The sequence below is a fragment of the Triturus cristatus genome, chromosome 9 (assembly GCF_964204655.1).
Source record: "Triturus cristatus chromosome 9, aTriCri1.1, whole genome shotgun sequence".
Classification (NCBI taxonomy): Eukaryota; Metazoa; Chordata; class Amphibia; order Caudata; family Salamandridae; genus Triturus; species Triturus cristatus.
This window is the reverse complement of record NC_140592.1, coordinates 1,101,256,554-1,101,275,245: the sequence shown is the minus strand read 5'-3', so window position 1 is coordinate 1,101,275,245 and position 18,692 is coordinate 1,101,256,554.

Sequence of the window (18,692 nt, the reverse complement as noted above, 5' to 3'; positions counted from 1 at the left end):
GAGTCAGTTCAAACAAAGCACATAAGGCATGCCCTTGGCTAGTAGCATTCTGAGAAATCATTGCCTTTTGTGCGTTCTGCCAGAGTTAGCTGATGAGATTTGTGTTATTCGGCAGAGTTGCAAAACAAGCTCCTTTAAAACTTAGATGCTGTTTTTCTTTTCACAAACCCTTGATTTACCTCTCTATTGTGGTAAATAAAATATTACGCTCTCAGAATTTTTAAAATATAAATAAGATCATGCATAAAGCAAGAGGCTGAGTCTGTGGTATCAGGTTCTAAAAGGGCTTTATTCCAATAACTCGAGTCAAAGGGAGAATATTACCATCACCAAAAAAGGATCTGGAAGGGGACTCAAAAGTATTCTCAATATTCTCAAAACATTATTCACAGAGTACAGTATATATACATTTCTCAATTGTACGTCAGCAAAAGAGCAAGAGAGAATGAGATAAGAGCATGTGGGCGTGTAAGTAGGCGTGAAGGTGGGCGTCCATGTGGGCGTCCACTTGATGATAATGGGTAATTTGTCATGTGTGGGTGGATACCTGGAGAATCCTGCAATGTCAGCAGAAATATTTGGCAGAGATGCGTGCGCAGTCGCATGACGTGTGATTGACGTGCAACTAGAGGGAGAAAGGGACTTGACATTTAGCTCTACATGTGGAGACAAAAGTCTGGGGTTATGTCAACCTAATCCCAAATCATATCTAACATCCTATGTTTAAAGAACTATGTTATCCAAAAAGAAAGGTCTCTCGAACAAAATCTATTCTATACTGACTGTGAGTGCGTGTACAAGCGTCTAAGTGTCTACACTAGATGCGAGGGCAGAAATCTTCCATAGTAACAGGGCTATGAATTACTTGCATAAAGACAGAGAAGCCGGGCCCTTTGCTCGATAGCTGGAAGAATGTTTACTTAAACTACTAGACAGGAATGCATTGGGTAGGGAGCGGAGCAGATAATCTCGAAGGTGAAATACAGTTTTTTGGCAGGCAACAGGCTGGAGTCAGGCACCGTTAGCCGCGCAGGGAATAGGACAAAGTTCATGGATACAGATGCGAGCTCAGACTGGAGCTTTCAGAGGCAGAAGGCAGGAAAAGGCTTAACGGCAGAATCAGGGCCTACTCGCCTGGACTGAAAAATGGGATAAATGAACCATATAAAGCCGGTGGCCTTTCATACTTAGAAATAGAATATCCGGCCCATTCATGGCGGATCTGAAAGAGGACATGTTGACGGTGGACGCACAAGTGTTTGCGTCTTCATAACTGGAACTGGAGGGAACATACATGTACTTGTGATTTATACATGAAACCGTTGGGGTCCAAGATAGGGGACATAACTGATCATAAAAATCCATATTTCCACATTCCCTCCTTGTCCCCTACTTGCCCTTAAGAGATATCAATCTTCATCAATCCGTTGATCTGTTCATATAACATCATTTGTTCTTCTTTTTTCTTCCGGGATGAATGAAATTTTGGTGGTGGAATACACGATGTGGCACACAGACCACAAATCGCTGGTCCACATTGTAGGCATAAGCAGCAACTGAATAGTATGAGAAAGCCAATACCTAGGAAGGATAGGACCCTCCATCCAAAGGTAGATAATACACTCCAAAACCAACCGGACCAAGTCCAGGTGCCTGGATTCTGGTGTATCTGGCTTACAATCTTATGAAGGCGAGTTATGGCTTTATATACAGATGGCGAATTTTCTGGTATGAAAATGCAACAGCTTGATCCGATGACCCTACAAGCTCCGCCCCTATCGGCCAGGATAACGTCAAGGACAAGACGATTTTGAAGCACAACAATCCGCATAGCAGACTGCTCTTCTGTTAAATTGCCTAAGGCGGAAATAGTTTCGTTCACTACTGCTTCAAGGGTTCTGGTTAATCTACGTATCAGCTTACTATTGGTAACTGTACTTATATAGGGAAAGAAACCTTTATTGAAATCTGTGTATTTTTCCCATGCTGTTTCAGTGTAATCGACAATTGGGAGATCTCTCTGCTGTCTATTGTGTACTAAATGAGTATTTCTATGATAATCAGGAGGAGCTAGGAAAACAGGTGGTAGGAGGAATGCTATGTAACAGGTACCATCCCAATCTAGAGGTAGGCGTATATATGCGGTCTGGCCACATATAAAGTAGGAATGACGAGAAGCTCTAAATGTAGACTTGCCTTGATCACTGAATTTTATTACAGTGGTGCATTTACTATGGCCCATGTGTATGGAGCCATTCTTTCTTATACATAATTCCCCTTTTACTGGGAATACGGACATGGCGGGCAAGATTGGTGTAGCTTCAGATTCAACGTTCAGGATCATGAGGTTAAGTGTAAAATTACCTAATCCATATACTTCATTTTCTAGATCAGTTCCTGTTCTTTTGGGAAGTCCCTCCTTGTTAGGGTAGCAGACTTTAAGCAAAACTAAGTTCAGGTTTCCCCATACCCAGTTGTCTTGATAAACTGCGGAATTCGAATCTAGGGAATTAATCAAACTAAACCATGCTCCACAGGAGCCATTGTGTGTGAACGGATAGAGAAAGAGGGGCAAAACTCCCTTATAGTTCTGATAGGGGGGGAGTCGGCCACAGACCCAGCAGTCTGTAGCATTGCTAGTCTGATGTGAATGGTGCAGCATCTGAATAAAGGTATTGTTGCGTAAGGCAAGTCGATATGATAGCTCATAGGATGGCAGATCACTAAATGTGTGCTTTATGGTATCATTAGTGGAGGAGTGTAAAAGTGAGGCAATAGGAGGAAAAATAGCATGTAGTATTAAGCTGATACATATTATCGTGATGCACATCTTGCTCTTTTTTTTTATCAATGTTATTGTCCAAGATCTTATGCAAGCCAGAATACATGTTCAACCGCTTCACCACCTAGTGGACTTAATTGATCAAACGGGTTCTGACTTTTTAGATCTAAGTTTAGCTTTGTGGAAACTGCTGGGGAGTCTCCTCTAGAAAATGGTGTTCAAAATCCAAAATCCAAGTTCAAAGTCTTTTTCCTTTGTAAAAGAGTGGTGAAGGTGCACTTTGACTTTAACGGCCGTCCCCGTGGTCCAGAGCACTGACTTTGGCGCCTTCCATCCAGGAGCGATGGAGTATTCTTTGACCTGGGTGTTGTCAGGGAAGGCGGCAGCAACCTGCGAACAACAAGAGAGTAGTGCGGACATCAAGGAAGCCAGGTAATCTGTCAGCATGTTACTATCAACATAAGTAGTCTTTTAGGCATTGGAGTGCCCCACATATTTGGTGGTCTACCAAAGACCACTTCATAGGGAGATAAGCCTGTTCTAGAATGAGCTACCATTCGCATGTAAAAGAGGGCAACCGGCAGGGCTACCATCCAATCTACACCTTTGTCTGCGCAAATTTTTAATGTCCGATTATGTCTTTCTACAAGGCCTGCTGCTTCAGGATGTCGCACACAATGGAATTTCCAGGTATACCCTAACAGAAGGGACACCTGCTTCATTAGTACCAGGACATATTTGTAACCTCTACATCTGTTTATTTGGATATAATCCATTTGGAGCACTTCAAAAGGGTGGTCAGGTGGATGGAATCCACCTTGTTCCATCGGAATGACTTTACCTGGATTGAATTGGCAACAGATCATACATGTTCTGACCTTTTGTTTCGCTGCTGCACGCAGGTGCTTGTTGAACCATATATTCTGTAAGCTATCTATCATTGCTTTCTCTCCTAAGTGTGCAGGACTATGTGTGGTATTTATAATCACTTGTACCATCTAATCAGGAAGAAACCATGTGGATTTGCCCTTTGTCATCCAACCCTGATCAGTCAGTACCCCTCCTTGTTCCGACCATTTCTTTAATTCGTCCATAGTAGCATGTGTCTGTATGTCTTGTACATCCTTGGAAGGATCCCTAACTGTCATGGCTTTGGACAGTGATAGTATCTGTGAGTTCGCTAGTGGGGTCTGAGCTGTCTGTTTAGCTGTTCGGTCTGCCAGATCATTGCCTTGGGAAATGGTATCTGTGGCTCTAGTATGTGCTTTATATTTTAGGATAGCTATGGCTGTTGGTAAATGTATTGCTTCCAGTAGGGCTTGAATATGGGGGCCATGCTGTATCTTGGCCCCATGAGAGGTCAAGAAACCTCTTTCTCGCCAGAGAATCGGTGTAAATGTTTACTCTCAGGTGCTTAGCTCTTATGCACGCTTGTGTCAGGGCGATGAGCTCTGCTGCTTGTGCTGACAATATGTCTATTCTTTTAGTCTCTATTATTACAGTATCAGTAGTCACTGCATATGCTGCCACTAATTCTCCCGCCCCTGTCCTCATGCATGAGCCATCAACTTATAGTGTTAGGTCGGGGTCTGGGAGTGCAACGTCTGTCAAGTCTTGTCTTGGTTTAGTCACGGTATGTATTACTTCAACACAGTCGTGTGGTGAAACGCTTTCTGTACTGGAGGGCAAAAGGGTAGCAGGATTCAGTATGTTGCATCGTCTGATCTCTATATGTGTGGTTGAAATAGCGTCAACTCATAACATGTCAGTCTAGCTACAGTCAGGTGTTGTGTTTGTGTCCGGTTCAAGAGAACCTCTACTGCGCGTGGTACTTGTACTGTCAGAGGGTGGCCAGCACTATCGAGTCACTTTGTCTTATGGCTAAGGCCGTTGCTGCAACTGATTTTAGGCACGCAGGCAAAGCCTGTGCTACTGGGTCTAATGTACTAGAAAAATAAGCACAGGGCTCGTGTTTTCCTGCATGATCTTGTGTTAGGACAGATAGTGCTGTTCCATCCCGCTCTGTCACAAAAAGCATAAACGATTTGTTGTAATCAGGGTTTGCTAAAACTGGTGCTTGACATAAAGCTCTCTTTAATTCTTCAAATGCCACAGTGTGTTCTTGTGTCCAAGAGAGGACTTTAGTAGAAACTGCCTCCTGTGTCGTCAACTGTATTAGGGGCTTGGCTATGTAAGCATACTGGGGAATCCACTGCCTGCAATATGAAGTGAGGCCAATGAATGCACGTACTTCCTTTTGTGTCTTGGGCTGTGAAAAACCAGAAATCAATTGAATACGTTCCGGTGCCCACAACTAATTCCCCTGAAAGATCACAATAAAACATGAGAAAAAGGGGAAAGCACCATACCTATTTCCTCGGCTTAATTTCTAAGGGGGCTAATTTCTAAGGGGCTTAATTTCTTAAGGGGCTAGCGGGAAGCGAACCTCCTCAGGGGCCAGCAGAAAGCCAATATTCTCCTCCTTCCCCCCCTTTTTGACAGGAGGAAATCTGAAACAGATTTCACTGCTGTCAAACACTATCAAACCCTGTGTCTTGTCAACACTATTAATCCCTGTGTGTAGCTACTGGGCGTAAGCAAAATTATAGGAGATACACAGCGTATTTGAAACGGCGAGAAATCCTTCAAATTAATGTACAAACCTCATTGTGTTAGCTCATAAGCTGGCCAAATGACATCTCATATGCAAATGTCCCTATTACATGAACCTACACCAACCTGAAGTCAATATTAATGCTAGGAGGCCCTAATAGGAATGCTAAATTACCTAAATATTCGGAAAACCAAGTTTAAGAACAGTTGTTAATGTTGATAATTAATAATTTATCTGCTAAAGAAATCAGTCATTTTGCAATAATTTCCACCTATACAATAAATAGCCTAATTTAAAAACAAGTCAACTTTTGGGGCCACCACTTACAAGAATGAGCTTACTAAAGCAAACTTTAAAAAAGGAAATCCTGTCAGATATTTTCTCATTACCCTAAATACCGAGCCTCATTTGTCACTCTGTGGTGGCAGTCCTTATTTAAAACAGGCCTTTCAAGAGTTAAGATGCGAGTGCAAAAATCATAATGGTTCCTTAATGTCCAATCTGGAAACATATGACCGAGGCTGCCTGTCTATAAGAGAAAGGCAGTTATGTGAAAAATATTTTAGTCTTGCATAGCCTTTTTCTTTTGTTTCATTCATCTCCAACACCAATTAGACATACACTGATAACGTGTTGTCTGCTATTTTGACAGCATGATAATGGTAATATCATGTCTGTGAAATTTAGTAATTGTGAACAAGTTCCAGCCAAGCGCTGTGCAAAGATTGCCGTCGTCACGACCATCTCTGTACTTGCACAGGAGAACTTTGTATTAAACGCTAAACAGACTGGTCAATACAACACAAAAACAAAACATATATAAAATACATATGCCAAGCCATCAGTATACCAAGCACAGAAAGCATAGACAATTACACTAACATATATAAATGAGCAGTGATGCGCAATTACAGTACCTACAGCTCAGAGGCGAACATTCTGGCCTGCTTAATTTGTCAGGCTTATAATCAATAACTGATTTACCTGCCCTATACAACCCCATCTGGCAGTGGGTCATCCCAATGATGACCGTGTCAAGTCTGACACACAGGATCAGCAACAATAATCAAAAATGAAGAACACACGAACCTGTCTTTTTTTTTTTTTATAAAAATGAGCTATGCATCTTTGTACACAATGTACCCTCATGTCCTAGTCGAAGATGCATCCCCCATCTTTCCTCACAGACCCGTAACCACTGGACCATTTATCCAATGCAACTGGTGGCAGCTTGTGGCCACAATTCAAAAATGTCTGAATTTGAAAATCGTTTTTATATAGGCACATAGCCCTTAAAATTCCAAGCAAGAGCAACATTTTACTTTCTGGCCAGAAGCAATATAACAATTGCTAAAAAATAAAACAAATCTTCTCCATAGACATTTCCCCGGGGCACTGGTTTAGCACAGAATAGACCAAGGGAATCTTTCTCGACTTACATTTCTCAGCTGCCCTGTCTTATCAGAGAAGCTAAAAATAGCCCCTCAGCGCGGCCTGAGCCTGGGCTGCCAGCCAACTTTTTTCGTCGCTCCGGCTGCAGGCATTACACAGATGCGATGTCAGAGAAGCTTTCTAAGCAGTGCCTCTGTTCTGCTCCTCTCACCGGCCCCCACCTACACTGGCTACAAGGTCAGAATCTGTCTCCGATTTCTGTATCACATGCTGCTCTACACAGCCCCCACCTTCTCCTCACTCTGAAGCTGTCAAAGACAAAAAGACTACTCAATTCCATAAAAACTGCAATAATTCGCTCAATTGAAAATTTTTTTTTACATACAATTTTGCACTCAGGGGGTCATAATCTCACCGACTTGACCCAGCACATTGGCTCACTGGACCACCAAGAACACAAACCTGTATTCTAGAACAATTTGCAAATTCGAAATACCCACAATTCTTTTTTCAAGCTAAACTTTTCAAAAATTACTTTTCGTTAGCACTTTGTACATTAGGGGTGTCATCAAATCACAGGTGTTGCTCCTTCTCTAGCTACACCCCTCTCAATTTCCTATTGACAACGTAGTCAAATGTTGGACCATGTAAACACCAGCTATGCGCTGTTCATTTGGTGGGTGGCTCAAGAACCTTTGGGCTACTATATCATTATTATATGTATCGTGGTACTTGCGGTGGCACTCTAACTGGTCTTTCTACTGGGGCCACTCTTGCTAGGTCCTCTGAAAGGACGGGATAAATACCAGCAACGTCAGTATTTCTTTCTCTGTCAGCCTGCGCTCATTTTACCTGCTCCACTTCCACCTGTAACATCTTTTCCTTGGCTTTTCCAGACTCCAGTCTACTTCCCTCTGCTTCGTGAAACACTTACTCTGTCCTCCTATGTGACTCCTTGCGCCAAAACTCAATGGCATCCTTCCGAGCTGGTCTACATTTTCTCTTTCATAAGAGTGTTTCGTTGTCTGTCTACTTGTTCTGCTTTTACTCGGATACCTTCCTCAACTAATACGTTTTCTCGGACTTTGTCTGAATCCTCCCTACTTTTCTCTTCTTTTCTGAGCGCTTTCTCTGTGCGTCTATGCAATTCTTTACGCCATAATTCAATGGCATTTTTCTGTTACTGTCTGGCTATCTTTTTCCATAATTCTTCTTCTACTCTCATGATGCAATCTGCATCCCATGTCCCAACTGCGGGCCACCTCTGACTTTCGGCTAGATCCTTGGTGTAGTCCACCCATAAATCAAGAAATAATACGGCATCTAGGCCATGCTTATGGTACATAAAGTACCCTGGAGTGTCCCTAGGTGGAATGGGAACAGCTTCTTCGAGTACCCCTTTTCTGGTTTTGATCTGTCTTAATTTTGAAAAGAGCGGCATCTTTAAACCTTGCTACTTTATTCTTACTCTTAATACCTGGACTTGAACACAATTAAATACGATAAACATAATAATGAACACTCATTCATACCACAATTTTTAAAACATATTAAAACATTTAACATTTAACATTTAACGAACAACAATGATGGCCATTGGGAACACTAACTAGGTGATTCTGAATTATATACTAGACATACTAGATATACTGCTAAACAGTACAGATACACTGCTGAAACAGTGCAGACCGGATTTGTGTACCCAAACCCGTCTTGACCGGCACAACCTATGTGCACGTCAGAACGCCTCCCCGGCAATGGTACTCACCGGGTAGCTCGGAACGGAAGGCCTCGGAACTGAACTGGACTAGACCAAACTGGACTGGACTGGACTCGACTCGTGACTTGGATACTTCGGAACTTCGGAATCTGGTGGGCCTCTGTATACCTCGGACACAGCTCTCTCGCAGGTGGGCTCTGGGTAGGACAATCTGCGTTCCTCACCGCCTCGTCTGGATGCCTGGTCGCAGTCCGTCCCCTTCGTTGGCCTGAGGGAGTTGGCGGGAAGACCCGCGACGTGCGCGCTTGAAGTCCGTCACGGCTATGGAAGGGGCAAAACTGGACCTTCATTTCCGGCGTGTGGGGAAAGAGATTAAACTGTTCGGGCGCCATTATGTGGTAAATAAAATATTACGCTCTCAGAATTTTTAAAATATAAATAAGATCATGCATAAAGCAAGAGGCTGAGTCTGTGGTATCAGGTTCTAAAAGGGCTTTATTCCAATAACTCGAGTCAAAGGGAGAATATTACCATCACCAAAAAAGGATCTGGAAGGGGACTCAAAAGTATTCTCAATATTCTCAAAACATTATTCACAGAGTACAGTATATATACATTTCTCAATTGTACGTCAGCAAAAGAGCAAGAGAGAATGAGATAAGAGCATGTGGGCGTGTAAGTAGGCGTGAAGGTGGGCGTCCATGTGGGCGTCCACTTGATGATAATGGGTAATTTGTCATGTGTGGGTGGATACCTGGAGAATCCTGCAATGTCAGCAGAAATATTTGGCAGAGATGCGTGCGCAGTCGCATGACGTGTGATTGACGTGCAACTAGAGGGAGAAAGGGACTTGACATTTAGCTCTACATGTGGAGACAAAAGTCTGGGGTTATGTCAACCTAATCCCAAATCATATCTAACATCCTATGTTTAAAGAACTATGTTATCCAAAAAGAAAGGTCTCTCGAACAAAATCTATTCTATACTGACTGTGAGTGCGTGTACAAGCGTCTAAGTGTCTACACTAGATGCGAGGGCAGAAATCTTCCATAGTAACAGGGCTATGAATTACTTGCATAAAGACAGAGAAGCCGGGCCCTTTGCTCGATAGCTGGAAGAATGTTTACTTAAACTACTAGACAGGAATGCATTGGGTAGGGAGCGGAGCAGATAATCTCGAAGGTGAAATACAGTTTTTTGGCAGGCAACAGGCTGGAGTCAGGCACCGTTAGCCGCGCAGGGAATAGGACAAAGTTCATGGATACAGATGCGAGCTCAGACTGGAGCTTTCAGAGGCAGAAGGCAGGAAAAGGCTTAACGGCAGAATCAGGGCCTACTCGCCTGGACTGAAAAATGGGATAAATGAACCATATAAAGCCGGTGGCCTTTCATACTTAGAAATAGAATATCCGGCCCATTCATGGCGGATCTGAAAGAGGACATGTTGACGGTGGACGCACAAGTGTTTGCGTCTTCATAACTGGAACTGGAGGGAACATACATGTACTTGTGATTTATACATGAAACCGTTGGGGTCCAAGATAGGGGACATAACTGATCATAAAAATCCATATTTCCACACTATGGTGCACATCAAGATGGCAAGAAATGTGGCAAGTTCTACCCTAGGCTTCATCTTTTATCTGAGTATTGAACAGCACACAATCTTTTTCTTTTATTTTGGTGTCTTTTGTAGCAGGAGGTGGAAAGCAGTGGTAGATTATGTAAAGGGAAGAAGGCAGTTAACTGGAATGGACCAGATGAAGTGAAGAAAAGAGGGATGTCGGATGGAGTTTTACATGTTCTTCAAAATGAAATGGTGCACCCAAGAGTTGGGTGGATTGGAGATGGTGTTAATCTCAAATCATAAGGCAATGTGTCCCAGAGACAATGTCCAAACTGGCATTTTCATATACAGTTAAATAAAAAAAAGCGTACTCACGAAAAGTGAGCTATAACGTGGAATTTAGAAAAACTATGAAGGTTTATTACAAAATTCAAAAGGGAGCAATACAAAAGTAATAAATGCAAATGAATCAAGTCTCATCCGTATGCATAAAATCATGCAGAATATTAGGCAAAATCAGTAATAGACTAAGTCACAAATGTCCAGCAAAATCAGTAAGAAATCGGGCATCATACCTAGTAGAGACCAACAATATCTTTCTCAACACCTAATTCAGGGGTTTGTATAGCACTTTTCTCCTTAAGGATTCAAAAGAACAGCAAAATACATCATGGTTTGAGCACACAATTAATTTTCAACAAATCAGCTTACAGAAATATCACATAACTCTATAACTTTTGCACTAAACCGCTATATGAATATTCATTTGGCCCCTCTGACCTAAAGTCATTAGGAGGTTTCTGAAGAAACTAGTTACATAAACAACAGTGTACAAATGTGATACCACGTGCAAGTAAAATGTACCTCAAAAAATGTGAAAAAGCTAGAAGCTCTCTTCAAAAAGAATGTCATTCAAAATCCACAAATCCATATCTTGCTGCATGTGGTGTCAGGCAGAAAAATAAACAGAGAACACAAATGAAGTAGTATTCATTTTGGACAGGATTGCATTGAGGCCTAACTGAGGCTTCTTTAGCTTAAGCCACTGCTGTAGTTCCATGCCAGTATACTCGTGTGAGTACATGTGTCGAATAATTGCTTCGCACACTATTAATAATGCACATGTTGATTTAAATGCACAACAGCACCAACAACAAGTTTTACATGTCCAGGTAGTGATAAATCCCTCAATTCATTTTTTACTACTGTAAGGCCCACCTCTCCTAAAAGATAACATTGAGTTACCTTATTACATTTAATTAGTGCTAGCTTTTGATTGGGAACAGCTAGAATGTCATAGTTGGTCTCAAATGAATGGTAAAGTCAGATTTTAAGTCACAATTCTGAAAATACCACTTTTAGGAAGTCAGCATTTTCTTGTTCTAACCATTTGATGCCTGCCGCCAGTTTCCTAGGTCACATGCCCCTGCTGCTAGGCTATGTGTTTTCTTTCCAGACAGCGAGGGCTTAGGTGTGGGCAGGATGAGATATTCTGACAGGATGGTTGGGGCGGAGCTGTTCCCTGCCCCACTTGTATCGCAAGAAAGGTTGTCTCCAGCATACACAAGAAAACCTAGCACCAGCCTTTTGTTACTCTATACTTCTTGGAATCTTGGCTGGGGAAGGAAGGAACTTTCCAGAAGCAGATATGGGGGTAGCTCAGTAGAATTCCCCCACTTCAAAGGCTGGCACTTGTTATAAATATTTTACCTTCAGACCAACTCTTCACTATACACTTGGACCTGTGGAGGACATCAGAAGAACTGCCTTAAACCCCCAGAGGACTGCCTTGCTGTTTGAGGTCTGACTTGTACCTCAGACGACTGCTCTGCTATTACTAGAGGAGTGCACTGCTGCTTCAGGCTTGCCTTTTACCCTCAGAGGACTGCCCAGCTCATATAATTCTATGGAAAGAATTGGAGAAACACCGGTTGTATTTGCACTGACCCATAAACACATCTAGAATTGGATCATCCCTGATTAACACAGTTAACTTACCTATAAGCCCCATGTATATCGTATTCTGTGTGCTCCAGGTGTTTAAGTTAAATGTCACCACTGGACTGCAACCCATTTTTTTGCCACCACTAAAGTGACAATGAAAAGCATATCTTCAGGCCTGCCCCTGCAGCCTAAGTGTATAGTTTTACAAATGGCAAATTCCACCTGGAAAAAGAAACATTTAGCCACGCCTAAACCTTCTGTTTTAATACATATAAGTCAACTCTGAGGTTGCCTCTAAAGGACTAGTAGTAGGACACGTGCTTTTAAGATTTACCTGTCTTGGAAGTGAAACCTCTCCAAGTGTTTTATCACTGTGGCAAGGCTGGCTGTCCCATTGAAAAGCACTAGGTTACATGATAACACATAATAATGCACAACTTCAATAGGGAGTACCATGGTTCAAAGACTCAAATTAATGGGAATTTAAAATCTAATCTGATGGTCAAGTTGGACTTAAATTACTATTTTGAAAATGCCACTTTAATTTTTTTTCCATTTTTGTGCCTGAAGCCGCCAGTAGCCTTTTCAGAGTTAATCCTCACCTGACAGCCTGCTGAGAAGTCTTAATATCTCCCAGGAGAGGAAACAAATGGGCCTTAGCTGGAAGGACATGTGAACTCTTCCTGATAGAATGGCCTGGGGGATGTGCTCACAAACTGCACAAGCTTTAAAGTGTCACCCTATGTCACAGGGAGATGAAACTTACATTTAGGCCTGCTTCTGTCATTTTCCAAGTAGCCGGAGTGGCACCATTCTCAGTGGGGGGGGAGGGTAACTGCCCCAAAACTGGTTTGCAGGGGGAGTTCCTCGTTCTCCTAGACACATTTCAGTTCAGGAGTGTGCCCAGGGATCTGACCAGGAGAAAAACATTCAGTATTGGTTGATTTTGGCCGAGTAGGGTACTGTGGGATTGTTTAGAGCCAAAACCTTAGGATATGAGGATTACACTGGACTGGAACAAAGTCACATATTCAAGCCAACTGCGATGGAGCGTGGGCCGGCTGTGCGAGATCCCACATTGAGAATGCGTGGCACAATGGTGGTTGCGGAAAGCTGCAAGGCTTTGATGCAAGGTCTTGCATTGTTACTGCGGATGCCATCGTCTAGGGGCTTACAATGTGAAGTTCTGTATCAAGGATGCATCGTGCAGCGATGGTTCAGAGGAGGCTGAGGTGGGAAGTTCTACATCAGGAATGCGTCATGCAGTGGGTCCGATGCAGGGTTCTGGGCGGCGATCTGTTGCGCTACATCGGTTCTGCGTGGACCACAATTGGGCTGGCAGAACACCTTCAGGCCCACTTCCAAGGGTATAGTACTGGGGTGCACCACTTGGGAGGGCAGGACTCACAACTGGCAGAGTCCTGGTGTTGGGTACAAGGTTGTTCTGTCTCTGAGGCTCTAATCAGGAAGCCAGCCTACTGGACCCTAGATTCACTCTGGTCTTCCTTGTTTCAAGATGCAGGCCCTGTTCTTCTCAACCAGACAGGAGGGCAGGACAGCAGCACAGCAGGGCAGCAGAGTGGCAGTCCTTCTTACAACAAAGCAGCACAGCAGTCCTTCTGAGTCTTCTACAGTTCCAGAAGTGTACTGGAAAGTTGAGTTTGAGGTTCCACTATTCATACCTGGAGCCCACTTTGAGGTAGGAGTAGGTTTTGGAGGTTCCCACCCCCCTGAGATGAATGTGTTCTGACAGCGACTTTCTGATATGCAAGTGTGATGATTGGTTACTACTCCTAAATTGAGAAAAATCCCAACTTTAAGACTTTCGGTATTCACAGAAGGCATTTAGGAGTCCTAAAGTTAGGACTCCTAACTTCTGTGAATACCGAAATGAGTAAGTGCCTTCTGTGAATACCAAAATGAGTAAGTGCCTTCTGTGAATACCAAAATGGTAGTAAGTTTAGGATTTTGTCTTAAGTTAGTTCTGTGAATCGGGCTCACAGTCTGCAACGGCAGGCCTGCAGCACGTTTTATAGAGCTACTTAAGTAGGTAGCCCAATCAGTGCTGCAGGCATACTAGTTACATTCAATTTACAGGCCATAGGTACATGGAGCACCACTTTACTAGGGACTTATAAGTAAATGAAATGTGCTAATTCTTAACAAGTTAATTCTGCCAAATTTAAAAGAGCGACCACAAGCACTTTAGCACTGGTTAGCATTGGTAAAGTGCACAGAGTCCTAAAAGCCAACAAAAACGGGTTCAGAAAACAGGAGTGTGAATTCAAAAAGCCTGTGGATGACCCTGCAGAAAGGCAGTAGTGGCTGGCATCTACTGAGGGAGGGGGGACAGGCAAATAATATTCAAAAAAAGAAAATGAAATAAAATGCAAAACATTTACCGGATCCTGACGACGTCCTCCTCGCGCGCGAACCTCTTCCGCAGGGACTGCAGTGCAGGCCCAGAAAACTCCCTCAGCCAATCCTGGCCTGCTTCCGTGCTTTTAACCAGCATGCGAGCAGTGCTCTGATTGGAGGGAGTGGCCTCTATCGGCGCTCTTGAGGGAACTGAATGCCTGCACTTTGCCCTCAACCTACATGACTTAAGACAGCTGGGTTGAGAGGTTTAAAGTACGCTTGTGAAACTGGTCGTTGCAAAGGGATTTTGTGCACTTTAAACAGCGCAAAAGCAGCCCTTTGCCGACCATTGCTCCCTGCTGTCACTCAGCAGGCCCTGCCTTGCGCTGATGCTCGGTTTCGGATGGGAGGATGAAAAATAAAATGGTAATGAATTACCATTTTATTTTTCATCTCTTGAAGAAGAGAAAGGGCCAAGTCCAAAACTCCATCTAGCACAAACAGATACCAGCAGTTGGCCCTATGCATGGCCAGTCCCACAGACCTCCAGGGGCAAAGAAACCTGCCAGCCCCACAGACCTCCCCATGCACAGAAACCTGCCAGCCCCACAGACCTCCCCGAGCACAGAAACCTGCCAGTCCCACAGACCTCCACAGGCACAGAATCTGCCATCTCCACAGACCACTCCAGGCAGAGAATCCTGCCTGCCCCACAGACCTCCCCAAGCACAGAATCTTGCCAGCCCCACAGACCTCCCCAGGCAGAGAAACCTGGCAGTCCCACAGAGCTCCACAGGCAGAGAAACCTGCCAGACAGACAGACCTCCCCAGGCACAGAATCCTGCGAGTCCCACAGACCTCCCCAAGCATAGAAACCTGCCAGTTCCATTGACCTCCCCGGGTACAGAAACCTGGCAGCCCCACACACCTCCCCAGGCACAGAACCCTGCCAGCACCACAGATCTCCCCAAGCACAGAACCCTGCCAGTCCCACAGACCTCCCCAGGCAAAGAAACCTGCCAGCCCCGCAGACCTCCCCAGGCAGAGAAACCTGCTAGACCCACAGACCTCCCCGGGCACAGAAACCTGCCAGTCCCACAGACCTCTCTGGGCACAGATACCTGCCAGTCCCACAGACCTCCCCGGGCACAGAAACCTGCCAGTCCCACAGACCGCTCTGGGCACAGAAACCTGCCAGTCCCACATACCTCACCGCTGGGGCATATGAGAACGTTTTTCTATTTTTGTGCTGTGGCCAAAATAGAATAAGCTTACTATGGGCTAATTATTGTTGCTATGTCATTGCAAAATTAATTTGTTCTGTTTTTTACCTGGTGTTAAAGTGGATGTCTTATGACCCGAAGTTGTAGGTCTGTTGTTTTTCTAATGAGATAGGTCCATAACTGAAATAAGAGGCATTTCTGGCAGCCTCACAGTGGCGTAAGATAAGCCCCCGCAGCCCCCTCGGTGCAGGGTGGGCCCTCAAGCTCCAGGGGGCCTCCTCTGCAAAAGTGGTAGGTGGTGGCCCGGCGAGGGGCCCCCTCCATGTACTTTGCAGGGGGGCCCCCTCAACTTTTGTTACGCCACTGGCAGTTGTGCCAGGTTAGTCATACCATTAACTTAAAAATACCAGACCTCATCAATAAAGCATTGTTGTGTTCACCAGTCTTGTGACAATTTAGCATTTTAGCAGGAGTCAGTTCAAACAAAGCACATAAGGCATGCCCTTGGCTAGTAGCATTCTGAGAAATCATTGCCTTTTGTGCGTTCTGCCAGAGTTAGCTGATGAGATTTGTGTTATTCGGCACAGTTGCAAAACAAGCTCCTTTAAAACTTAGATGCTGTTTTTCTTTTCACAAACCCTTGATTTACCTCTCTATGGTGCACATCAAGATGGCAAGAAATGTGGCAAGTTCTACCCTAGGCTTCATCTTTTATCTGAGTATTGAACAGCACACAATCTTTTTCTTTTATTTTGGAGTCTTTTGTAGCAGGAGGTGGAAAGCAGTGGTAGATTATGTAAAGGGAAGAAGGCAGTTAACTGGAATGGACCAGATGAAGTGAAGAAAAGAGGGATGTCGGATGGAGTTTTACATGTTCTTCAAAATGAAATGGTGCACCCAAGAGTTGGGTGGATTGGAGATGGTGTTAATCTCAAATCATAAGGCAATGTGTCCCAGAGACAATGTCCAAACTGGCATTTTCATATACAGTTAAATAAAAAAAAGCGTACTCACGAAAAGTGAGCTATAACGTGGAATTTAGAAAAACTATGAAGGTTTATTACAAAATTCAAAAGGGAGCAATACAAAAGTAATAAATGCAAATGAATCAAGTCTCATCCGTATGCATAAAATCATGCAGAATATTAGGCAAAATCAGTAATAGACTAAGTCACAAATGTCCAGCAAAATCAGTAAGAAATCGGGCATCATACCTAGTAGAGACCAACAATATCTTTCTCAACACCTAATTCAGGGGTTTGTATAGCACTTTTCTCCTTAAGGATTCAAAAGAACAGCAAAATACATCATGGTTTGAGCACACAATTAATTTTCAACAAATCAGCTTACAGAAATATCACATAACTCTATAACTTTTGCACTAAACCACTATATGAATATTCATTTGGCCCCTCTGACCTAAAGTCATTAGGAGGTTTCTGAAGAAACTAGTTACATAAACAACAGTGTACAAATGTGATACCACGTGCAAGTAAAATGTAGCTCAAAAAATGTGAAAAAGCTAGAAGCTCTCTTCAAAAAGAATGTCATTCAAAATCCACAAATCCATATCTTGCTGCATGTGGTGTCAGGCAGAAAAATAAACAGAGAACACAAATGAAGTAGTATTCATTTTGGACAGGATTGCATTGAGGCCTAACTGAGGCTTCTTTAGCTTAAGCCACTGCTGTAGTTCCATGCCAGTATACTCGTGTGAGTACATGTGTCGAATAATTGCTTCGCACACTATTAATAATGCACATGTTGATTTAAATGCACAACAGCACCAACAACAAGTTTTACATGTCCAGGTAGTGATAAATCCCTCAATTCATTTTTTACTACTGTAAGGCCCACCTCTCCTAAAAGATAACATTGAGTTACCTTATTACATTTAATTAGTGCTAGCTTTTGATTGGGAACAGCTAGAATGTCATAGTTGGTCTCAAATGAATGGTAAAGTCAGATTTTAAGTCACAATTCTGAAAATACCACTTTTAGGAAGTCAGCATTTTCTTGTTCTAACCATTTGATGCCTGCCGCCAGTTTCCTAGGTCACATGCCCCTGCTGCTAGGCTATGTGTTTTCTTTCCAGACAGCGAGGGCTTAGGTGTGGGCAGGATGAGATATTCTGACAGGATGGTTGGGGCGGAGCTGTTCCCTGCCCCACTTGTATCGCAAGAAAGGTTGTCTCCAGCATACACAAGAAAACCTAGCACCAGCCTTTTGTTACTCTATACTTCTTGGAATCTTGGCTGGGGAAGGAAGGAACTTTCCAGAAGCAGATATGGGGGTAGCTCAGTAGAATTCCCCCACTTCAAAGGCTGGCACTTGTTATAAATATTTTACCTTCAGACCAACTCTTCACTATACACTTGGACCTGTGGAGGACATCAGAAGAACTGCCTTAAACCCCCAGAGGACTGCCTTGCTGTTTGAGGTCTGACTTGTACCTCAGACGACTGCTCTGCTATTACTAGAGGAGTGGACTGCTGCTTCAGGTTTGCCTTTTACCCTCAGAGGACTGCCCTGCTCATATAATTCTATGGAAAGAATTGGAGAAACACCGGTTGTATTTGCACTGACCCATAAACACATCTAGAATTGGCTCATCCCTGATTAACACAGTTAACTTACCTATAAGCCCCATGTATATCGTATTCTGTGTGCTCCAGGTGTGTAAGTTAAATGTCACCACTGGACTGCAACCCATTTTTTTGCCACCACTAAAGTGACAATGAAAAGCATATCTTCAGGCCTGCCCCTGCAGCCTAAGTGTATAGTTTTACAAATGGCAAATTCCACCTGGAAAAAGAAACATTTAGCCACGCCTAAACCTTCTGTTTTAATACATATAAGTCAACTCTGAGGTTGCCTCTAAAGGACTAGTAGTAGGACACGTGCTTTTAAGATTTACCTATCTTGGAAGTGAAACCTCTCCAAGTGTTTTATCACTGTGGCAAGGCTGGCTGTCCCATTGAAAAGCACTAGGTTACATGATAACACATAATAATGCACAACTTCAATAGGGAGTACCATGGTTCAAAGACTCAAATTAATGGGAATTTAAAATCTAATCTGATGGTCAAGTT